The sequence below is a fragment of the Pistacia vera genome, unplaced genomic scaffold (assembly GCF_008641045.1).
Source record: "Pistacia vera cultivar Batoury unplaced genomic scaffold, PisVer_v2 Contig570, whole genome shotgun sequence".
Taxonomy (NCBI): domain Eukaryota; kingdom Viridiplantae; phylum Streptophyta; class Magnoliopsida; order Sapindales; family Anacardiaceae; genus Pistacia; species Pistacia vera.
Window position 1 is genome coordinate 46,265 of NW_022196413.1, and position 9,778 is coordinate 56,042.

A 9,778-nucleotide genomic window follows, 5' to 3' on the forward strand; every position below is an offset into this window, starting at 1 on the left:
ATCCAGTGAACTCGTGAATAACAAATACCCATGCGTCATACCAAGCTGTCACCAAACAACTTGGACTTGCGAGATCTGTCACTACCTTTTGGTAAGGCCGTTCAATACTATGATAGCTTTACTATATTATTTGTTCCCTCAGTCAGAATAACACTAGGGCTATGGACGTTTCTAGAATGGTCACCATATGTGCTCACAGAGATCTCACATTCATGGCTTATAACTGCTTGATTCCCTCACCACGGTTTCACCACTCTAAGGACATCTATTATTACATACATTATAAGATACGATTTACATAATATGAATAAAGCGTTTTACTAATAGAATAACACAATACATAGAGTCAATTTACAATATTTGATAGGCTCTAAGGCACCTACTCTAACATTATATATAAAGGTTTTCAACTTATCGGTTGTAATTATTGCCAATTGTTCAGCCTCCACCCATTTCGTGAAGTAGTTGACTGTGACCACCGCATATTTGACCTTGCCTTTTCCCTGGGGTAAAGGCCCGATCTGGTTGATTCCCCACATTGAGAAAGGCCACGGGCTTGACAGAGTGACGAGCTCCTGTAGAGGGCCCCAAAATAAGATGGCAAGTCACTAACATTTGTCACACTTTTGCGTAAAGTTCACGACTCTTCATAAATAGTCAGCTAATAGTACCCTTGTCTAAGGACTTTGTAAGCCAAAAACCAGCCTCCAGCGTAATTTTCGCATATACCTTCATGGATTTCTCTCTTAATGTAATATGCATCATTGTTGTTTATACATCGCAAAAGGGGTGTGTTGTATCCTTGTTTGTATAATTTTTCATTGATTAGGGTGTAGTGGGTTGACTTGGCACGAAGGTTCCTGGCCTCCGATTTATCTTCGGGCTAAGTCCCGTCCTTAAGGTAAGCTATGATAAGGTCCATCTAGGAAGTCTCTCATTCGACTGTCATCACCGTCTGATTTGATGCATTGATATTGGGAGATAGGAATCTAAAAGCGATGGAATCTTCACCGTTGTTTATCATTGAGGCCAAGCGAACTAAGGCATCAACCACGAATTCTACTTTTTGGGGACCTATTGGGCCAAATATAGTTTGAAGTTTTTGAGTTTTTCTTTTACTTTTTGCAAGTAGGGTATTGTTCTTTCCCCATTTTCCTAGTATTCACCAAGAATATGATGTACCACAAGCTGGAGGTCACTAAAGATATCGCTTGATTCCACCCCATTTCTCTAGCTAACCTTATATCGGCGAGCATGGATTTGTTATTCAATATGGTGAATCCAAATCTAACTTAGTCTAGAGTGTAGTCCCTATCCAGGGTAACGAGTAACAATCTCATGCCCAAACACTTCTCGTTCAACAAGCTATCGACATGTAGGCTCCAGGTTACTAAAACTTCCAACTTTTGCTCAATTGGTGGAGCATTTTTTTCATTGGATGATTCCAACGAGATTACCTTCTCCTCGGGTTGGTAGGAGAACTCCAAGATGAAATCCACCAATGCTTGCCCTTTAATAGTAGATGGATATACTTGAGGTTTGACTGGCTCAATTCAATGGCCCATTGGATCAATCTTCCTAAGGATTCTGGTTTTTGGAAAATCTAGCGCAGTGGGTAGTTTGTTAGGACTGAGATCGTATGAGCTTGGAAGTAAGGTTGTAGCTTTCGGGAAAGGTTAGGAGAGCTAATGCCAACTTTTCCATTTCGAGGTAACGTGTCTCTGTGTCGAGCATGCGTTTGCTCACATAGTATACCAGTCATTGGATTCTTCCTTCTTTGCAGACCAATGCTACACTAATGGCATATAAGGAAATGGATAAATACAATAAGAGCGGTTCACCTGGGATTGGTTTAAATAGTAAAAAAGGTTGTCCGAGATGGTCTTTTAGTTCTTGAAAAGTGTGCTCATACTCTTTTGTCCACTCAAATTTCTTGCTACCTTTGAGAACTTCAAAGAAAGGTAGGCATCTATCTATGGCTCAAGCGACGAACTTGCTGAGGGCCACAACTCATTTGGTTAAGTTTTGGACTTGCTTCGGCTTAACCAGGCTTTTCATACTTAGCAATGCTTGGATGTTTTCAAGATTTGCTTCTGTCCCGCACTAGTTCACCATGTAACCTAGGAATTTCCCTGAACCAACTCTGAAAGAACATTTCAAGGGGTGAGCTTCATCCGATATTTCCTAAGGATGCAAAACATTTCTCCGAGGTGCTCCACATGATCCTCTACCTTCTGCAACTCTACCAACATGTCGTCAATATATACCTCTANACTATGATAGCTTTACTATATTATTTGTTCACTCAGTCAGAATAACACTAGGGCTATGGACGTTTCTAGAATGGTCACCATATGTGCTCACAGAGATCTCACATTCATGGCTTATAACTGCTTGATTCCCTCACCACGGTTTCACCACTCTAAGGACATCTATTATTACATACATTATAAGATACGATTTACATAATATGAATAAAGCATTTTAATAATAGAATAACACAATACATAGAGTCAATTTACAATATTTGATAGGCTCTAAGGCACCTACTCTAACATTATATATAAAGGTTTTCAACTTAAAGGTTGTAATTATTGCCAATTGTTCAGCCTCCACCCATTTCGTGAAGTAGTTGACTGTGACCACCGCATATTTGACCTTGCCTTTTCCCTGGGGTAAAGGCCCGATCTGGTTGATTCCCCACATTGAGAAAGGCCACGGGCTTGACAGAGTGACGAGCTCCTGTAGAGGGCCCCAAAATAAGATGGCAAGTCACTAACATTTGTCACACTTTTGCGTAAAGTTCACGACTCTTCATAAATAGTCAGCTAATAGTACCCTTGTCTAAGGACTTTGTAAGCCAAAAACCAGCCTCCAGCGTAATTTTCGCATATACCTTCATGGATTTCTCTCTTAATGTAATATGCATCATTGTTGTTTATACATCGCAAAAGGGGTGTGTTGTATCCTTGTTTGTATAATTTTTCATTGATTAGGGTGTAGTGGGTTGACTTGGCACGAAGGTTCCTGGCCTCCGATTTATCTTCGGGCTAAGTCCCGTCCTTAAGGTAAGCTATGATAAGGTCCATCTAGGAAGTCTCTCATTCGACTGTCATCACCGTCTGATTTGATGCATTGATATTGGGAGATAGGAATCTAAAAGCGATGGAATCTTCACCGTTGTTTATCATTGAGGCCAAGCGAACTAAGGCATCAACCACGAATTCTACTTTTTGGGGACCTATTGGGCCAAATATAGTTTGAAGTTTTTGAGTTTTTCTTTTACTTTTTGCAAGTAGGGTATTGTTCTTTCCCCATTTTCCTAGTATTCACCAAGAATATGATGTACCACAAGCTGGAGGTCACTAAAGATATCGCTTGATTCCACCCCATTTCTCTAGCTAACCTTATATCGGCGAGCATGGATTTGTTATTCAATATGGTGAATCCAAATCTAACTTAGTCTAGAGTGTAGTCCCTATCCAGGGTAACGAGTAACAATCTCATGCCCAAACACTTCTCGTTCAACAAGCTATCGACATGTAGGCTCCAGGTTACTAAAACTTCCAACTTTTGCTCAATTGGTGGAGCATTTTTTTCATTGGATGATTCCAACGAGATTACCTTCTCCTCGGGTTGGTAGGAGAACTCCAAGATGAAATCCACCAATGCTTGCCCTTTAATAGTAGATGGATATACTTGAGGTTTGACTGGCTCAATTCAATGGCCCATTGGATCAATCTTCCTAAGGATTCTGGTTTTTGGAAAATCTAGCGCAGTGGGTAGTTTGTTAGGACTGAGATCGTATGAGCTTGGAAGTAAGGTTGTAGCTTTCGGGAAAGGTTAGGAGAGCTAATGCCAACTTTTCCATTTCGAGGTAACGTGTCTCTGTGTCGAGCATGCGTTTGCTCACATAGTATACCAGTCATTGGATTCTTCCTTCTTTGCAGACCAATGCTACACTAATGGCATATAAGGAAATGGATAAATACAATAAGAGCGGTTCACCTGGGATTGGTTTAAATAGTAAAAAAGGTTGTCCGAGATGGTCTTTTAGTTCTTGAAAAGTGTGCTCATACTCTTTTGTCCACTCAAATTTCTTGCTACCTTTGAGAACTTCAAAGAAAGGTAGGCATCTATCTATGGCTCAAGCGACGAACTTGCTGAGGGCCACAACTCATTTGGTTAAGTTTTGGACTTGCTTCGGCTTCACCAGGCTTTTCATACTTGGCAATGCTTGGATGTTTTCAAGATTTGCTTCTGTCCCGCACTAGTTCACCATGTAACCTAGGAATTTCCCTGAACCAACTCTAAAAGAACATTTCAAGGGGTGAGCTTCATCCGATATTTCCTAAGGATGCAAAACATTTCTCCAAGGTGCTCCACATGATCCTTTGCCTTCTGTAACTCTACCAACATGTCGTCAATATATACCTTCATCATTTTTCCGAAGAGGTCGACAAACATTTTATTTACCAGCCATTGATAGGTTGCCCTTACGTTTTTCAGGCCGAATGGCATAACTTTGTAACAATAAAGGCCTTAGTCTGTGATGAATAATGTATGTGGCTTGTCAAGCCCATACATCAGGATTTGGTTATACCCTGAGTAGGCATCCATGAAGCTGAGTAAAGCGTTCCCTACATTAGCATCTACCAACTGGTTGATCCGAGGAAGAGGGAAGTTGTCCTTCGGGCAAGCTTTATTCAGATCTATGAAGTTGATACATGTCCTCCACTTGTCGTTTGACTTCTTGACGAGCACGGGGTTGGCAAGCCACTCTGGGTATCTAACCTCTCTGATAAAATTTTATTTCAATGAGTCTGTCAACCTCTTCCTTAAGTGCATGGGACTGCTTCGCATCCATCGCCCTTCTCTTTTAATGGATTGGACAAGTTTTGGGGTCAATGTTGAGGAGATGACACATGACCTCGGAGTTTATCCTAATCATATCAATGTGTTCCCAAGCAAAATGTCAAGGTTTTTCCTCAAGAAGGCGACCATGAAGTACAATCGATCGCGCGTCTCTCCTTCATGGTTGCCTTTGATTCTAAGAGCATGGGAAAGGAACAACCGGTCCACGGGGATCTCATGCAATTCCTCGAGGGGGCTTATAGGAGGCTCATCCTTTTGCATGCATGGGTCAAGGGAGTCCCCGAATGATTCAAGTTGCATTGTAAAGCTAATGGCCCTTGTGATGAGGAGTCGTGTATCGTCATTGGGCGAATGAATTGTCATCAGCAGCAATGAATGCTACTGAAACAAATTTGAATCAGAATGTTCAAGGGTAGGGGCCCTCCTTCTAGTGCCAAAATGTTGTTGCGAGATTATGTGCCAACTAAAATGTCAATATGAAATTCCACACCAACCAAAGATACTCCATTGACCTAGGAGGGAATCGAGCAAGATGGATGCATGATTCTTGGGAATCAACAAAAGTAACTTGATCCATACAAGATGGTGGTTAAGGTTGAGATTTGCCTCTTGGAAAATGGTGTAGGAAGTGATCGTTTTTAAAGTGGTTCATCTAGAAAATGAATAAGGCCTACGTCCACTGATATATTATTAGGGTGTTTGATTTTTTATTATAGAGGGTGGATTTCTCCCCGATGAACAGAGAAGGTTTTTCTTTCTTCTTATGCTCTTGGAGCTGAAATCTAGGCCTCAAAGATTTAAATTCCTCTTTTCTTTAGATCTTTTCCCCTCTCCTCCTGTTATATAGCTGCTGAAGCTATTTATACAAGGTTTTTGTGAATGTTCTATTGATAGGTACATCAATTAGTTTACCCTATGTCGCATGGCGGTCAGAGGTTCACATGCCCCTACACTGTAGAGAATCATGATGTTCCCCTTGACCATAATTGCCTTTACAGGTTTCCTTGTAGCTCAACTGCATGGAGAGCAAATGGAGTTTTGCATGGTCGCATGTTGTTGATCGAGGTATGCAGCTTATACATGGTAAAATGATCTGTCCAAATGAGAACATATTTTTATGGGGTAGACCCCTTATGTCAAACGTTGTGCTCGCACATAGGTGCTAATCGTTTGGACTCTTGGTTGCTCGTTTTTGTCCTCGAGCTTGTTCGCTCCAAGCAAAGGGTATATTCCAAGCTTTTCTACTTATCTCGGGCTGTGGATATTTACTGCACAACAGAGTTAAACACCTAAAAGGTATTTTATAAAAAACATTAAAAAGGTGATAAAATTTCAATTGATTAAAAAAAAAACAATATATATACCTCTCTATAGTCATAATGGTGGGATCAAACTAATATATTACTATAAGGAGATTATAATTCAATTGAGCTGTAGTTACAAAAATTATTGTTTTCATTTCTTATTTTATAATTCATGTTTTAGTAGTATGTATTAGAATTTCAATTGATTATTTTAGTAGTCATTGCTGCAATTAGACAATAAGAGAAATGAAATAATCCTGAGAATGATAAAACGGAAATACAAAAAGTTTCATGCCTAGAAGCTCTAAACATGCTTGAGAAGCTATTAACATTTTGGCTTCAACGAAAAGGTTTCTAAGCTAGCAAGTAATGACATACCGACAAGTTAAAAGGTATTGTAACAACTCTAAAGCATAAATCATTGTCTCAAACAACTTTAAATAAATATTTTATTTCATCTTAAATTTTTAGTGTAACATAGCATTTTTTTTTTTTCAATAGACAGATAATTACTAGTACGTGGAGATAACTTTCTTAAGACGGGAATTAGAAAAATTATAATTTATTATAATATTGAGTTTATNATTTATATATATATATATATATATATATATAGTCATAATGGTGGGATCAAACTAAGATATTACTATAAGGAGATTATAATTCAATTGAGCTACAGTTACAAAAATTATTGTTTTAATTTCTTATTTTATAATTCATGTTTTACTAGTATGTATTAGAATTTCAATTGATTATTTTAGTAGTCATTGCTGCAATTAGACAATAAGAGAAATGAAATAATCATGAGAATGATAAAACGGAAATACAAAAAGTTTCATGCCTAGAAGCTCTAAACATGCTTGAGAAGCTATTAACATTTTGGCTTCAACGAAAAGGTTTCTAAGCTAGCGAGTAATTACATACCGACAAGTTAAAAGGTATTGTAACAACTCTAAAGCATAAATCATTATCTCAAACAACTTTAGATAAATATTTTATTTCATCTTAAATTTTTAGTGTAACATAGCATTTTTTGTTTTTCAATAGACAGATAATTACCAGTACGTGGAGATAACTTTCTTAAGACTGGAATTAGAAAAATTATAATTTATTATAATATTGAGTTTATTCTTATTTATAATCATCCCAAGTTGGGATTGAAATTTTGTATGACTATGTAGACATTATTCCTATATAAAGTATCACTATAGAGAGATTTTACTATATATATATATATATATATAGGTTAGAGTAGCTTTTCAAATAAAATACTATTGTTTTTTTAACAGTAAACTCCCAATAGGTTTCACAGAATCAATAAACACCTACTATTTTAATTAATACAACTTAGAAAGTGGTGAACACCAAAGCCCAATGAGTAGACCTGGCAAAATGGGTCCAGACCCACGGGTCGGCCCGTACCCAGGTAAAAAATATAGGGTATGGGTTTAATATGTTGGACCCGTTTAATTCCCACCCGTACCCGGCCCGACCCGACCTGTTTTTTGACGGGTTACATGGGTAAACTTGCGGGTACCCATTTTTTTAAAAGTTGAACCCTAAGTCCCTAACCCACTAAGGCACTAACGCCACCCAACTCTAAAACAAACTTTCTCTTCTCTCTCACGCCTCTGAATCTCTCATCACTGTCACTGATTCATTCTCTCAATCTCTTATCTCATCACTCTGTTCAGTGTTCACTTCAGTAGACTGTCATCACTCATCATTGTCATCATCAGTCATCACTCTCATCCGTGAACCGTGATCCCATTCCCAGACCCACCGTCGCTGATTGCCGTCATTCATCCTCGTCGGCTCGTCATCTCGTCTCTCTATCATCATCGTCATGATTGAAGGAGTTGGCTCTTGTTGTTGTTACCAGTGAGATCAGTGTAACATCTACTGAAAACTGTACAATGCATGCATAATAACAATAGAAAAGTTGGGCCCAAAGTTTTCTTTTCATTACAATTCATGTGTCTTTTATACATAAAGAGTACTGTTTACAAAAATGTATTTTAAAAGACAAAACAGGGGAAACAGTGTAGCTATTCCTCATTGCTTGCCGACGCCCCTCCGACCGCAACTCACCTATGAACCTGCATCCACAAAGGAAAATAACGGGGTGAGCACAAAATAATGCTCAGTAAGTAAAACTCTCTATCTGTCTGTCCCGTATGAATAACTCTTAATTCTTCCTTATGCTATCTTCATTCTATTTCTGTTTCTAATAACATCATGGCCTCATCTTACCGGAGGTACGGCCGGATGGCGTCACACAACACCATCTCACTCTCTATGACTATCGGGTGGAATTCACATAGTACCAAACCGTTCTTAGTGACTACGAGTGAGGATCACAAAGCACCAACTCGGTTCTTTCTAACTATCGGGTGGAGATCACCTAGCACCTACCCTTCCTCATGAATTTTGGGTAACGATCACCAAGCATTTACCGTCTTAGTCACTATCGGGTGATGGTCACAAAGCATCAACCGTTTCTACTAAATGTCGGATGATGATCACAAAGCATCAACCTAACTTTATCTATCACTAACGGGTAGCGGTCACAAACATCTACCATTTCTACTACTCATCGGGTGACGATCACAAAGCACGACCCATCACTCTAAGGCTATTCGGATGATGATCACCAAGCATCAATCGATTCATAACGGTCGGGTGATGATCACAAAGCATCATCCCAACTATACTACTCTTCTAATCATTCTATTGTAGCATTTTTCAATGCTCTCTACCCTTAGAGTAATTTTACCCACTAAGCTCTCTACTCAAGGGTAATTGCATAACCATTTCTTACACTTTCTTAGGTCACTTTTCCATGTACAACTAGTGCCTATGGATGGTTATCTTCACCAATGCACTTATGAGATGCCAACATGCAATGTTGCAAGAATTAAGGTTCATTACTCACACTCAAACCTCTATTAGGCATTTCATCAAACAACTCATGTGCACTATAAAACTCTATCATAGCCATGATTCTAAAACTTTTCTTAACCATCCAAAATGGGGAAAAAACCCCTTCACAAAGCCACAAAAAACTGCCATAGAAAACACTTCCAAAAGGGGATCCATAATACCCTTAAATTCCATCTCAACACCTTGCCAAACCAACAACCCATTTCTCAAATTTGCAAGGTAAACAATCACAAAGCATAGAAATCTCTATTTACCTTCATACAGCTATATTACAAGCACATCACATACATACATCATTTTATCAAAACCTAATCAAGAAATTCATAAATCTCAACTTGGGTTGGGTTTTACTTACCTTGTTAAGGAGAGACTTCACAAACTCTTCCTTTCACTTGCTTAGCTTGATTTCTCCTCAAATCTAACCAAAAGAATGAAAACCCTCACACACCAAAATGAACTAAAACTCAAAAATATCACAACTTAAGGAGAAATCCTTACCTTAGGAAGCCCTAGGTTGCTTTTCTACTCCAAATCACTTCAAAAAACCCCTTGAAAAACTTTGATCAAAAGAAAATAGAAGTTGAAAGGAGAAGAATGAAGAGTCACTGTTTGGAAGAAGAAGAAAGAGGGGTTCTGATTCTAATTCCTTTTAATGA